Raw genomic sequence first — 1789 nt, 5'->3', positions numbered from 1 at the left:
ATATAATCATATCATTCATTACAATAATAATGTTACACGAAATACCCTTTTGCCAGTCTAGAAAATCAGTCTGACTGGCAGCAGAATGAGGTCCATAAAACTTTAATAGATAACTCATAGAAATGTTCTTCCTCTTGCAGATGACAACTTAGCAAGACCATAAAAGAAGTATTTTCAGTGATCACCATTATATTATCCCCTAAGATTACTCATCTGTCAAACTGTGGAACAACTGTGCATGATTTGCTATGCATGCCACAAAATAAACTGCCATGCTAGCTCTCAACCCGAAATTATCGTACAAACAGTACGATAACAGAAAATTGTATCGTACATCGTAGCAGAGGCAATATTATCGTACAGGTACGATAATTATCGTATGTGTGGCAACACTGCCTGTGGGACAGGAAGTTAATCAATTATGTTTTTAATATTTTCGATAATAGCCTACAAGCAAGTCTGTAAAAATTAACTAAGTACATACAGCTGAATTAAATTCATTGTCGTAAAAAGTAAAGAAATACTTATTTTACAACATACTGTATGTCACTGCTCATGAAAAACACGAGGAATTATATATACCACGTTGAGTACACCGCTTCCCGTCCGATCAGCGAAGTTAAGCAACGTTGGGTCTGGTTAGTACTTGGATGGGTGACCGCCTGGGAACACCAGATGCTGTTGGCATCCCTACGTGTCAAGTGGGGTTGGTGGAGGATTAGTGCCCCTCCCTGTAAAACAATTAACTCGAAGCCCTTGGCCACCCCGTTTGGGATACATGGCGTCTGGCAATGAATGAATGAATGACGGGAGAACTAATGTTTACAAAATATATACAACGACCTGCTTGTTATGCCATTCACGCCTTAAACAGGAATACCCAATCTATTACAAAGACAGGACAAACATTATTTGCTATGTTGCCACATAAGTGCCCGTGAAGAATTGAACTGAATTATTAAAATTAGCATGGCGCCGCAAATCAAAAAGCGCCGAAAATACGTTAATACATGTTTATACTGTTACGTCCCCACCCCACATTGCCACAGGCTCCAACAGCAGTAGTTCAGTATAGGAAGGATGTTGCCAAGCGAGTTGTTCTTCTTATGGTTAGCCTTTAGGTGTGCAGTACACAAGATCAGCTGAGGCGAAAATAAACACTGGATCCTTAAAATTCACGATCTTTATTTTCCAAATAGTTCCACTTAATGTTTTCCAGCTTCACTGTTCTCACAAGCACTGGAGCTATACACACTTAACTAACTGCTATTACACGTAATGCTTAGCAACACTTCACAGTTATTACACTTAATGCTTGACACTTTACTGTTTTCTCAAGTTCCAGTTATATACAAACTTCAATAACCCGTCACTGTTTGCCACTGTTTTCACAAGTACCAAAATATATAATCTTCACTGACAGTAATTACACTTAATGCTTGCAAAGCAACCCTCCACAAACTTCACTAACAGCATTGCACTGACACTACACCAAAACCGACTGCACTTCACTCCCGGTGAACTGAAACCCGACTATTTTTTTTGTTTTTGTTTTTTTGACAATTTATTGGCCATCACCCTGATGGGGCATTAGGCCAGCAAGAATCGATAATCATGGAAGCCAAAATAATGATATGAAATATTTGCATCTATTTCATACCAATTTTAAGTTATTATTCATGATTATGAAACATAATAAGTAATAAAGAATACATCAGTATACATGGATAGTACCAGGACAAATACTTCCATCTATACATCACATGTAGACTCATTACTATGCTACTAG

The 1789-nt window shown here is 38.0% G+C and overlaps 1 pseudogene; it reads left to right on the top strand.

Annotated features, from left to right (window-relative positions):
* Positions 1-568: 568 nt before the first annotated feature.
* On the top strand, positions 569-687 carry LOC145401874 (5S ribosomal RNA; annotated as a pseudogene).
* Positions 688-1789: the final 1102 nt, after the last annotated feature.

Source organism: Coenobita brevimanus, chromosome 56 (assembly GCF_032717465.1).
Source record: "Coenobita brevimanus isolate Jiangsu-jjx chromosome 56, ASM3271746v2, whole genome shotgun sequence".
Classification (NCBI taxonomy): Eukaryota; Metazoa; Arthropoda; class Malacostraca; order Decapoda; family Coenobitidae; genus Coenobita; species Coenobita brevimanus.
This window is presented reverse-complemented; position numbering and strand designations above follow the sequence as displayed.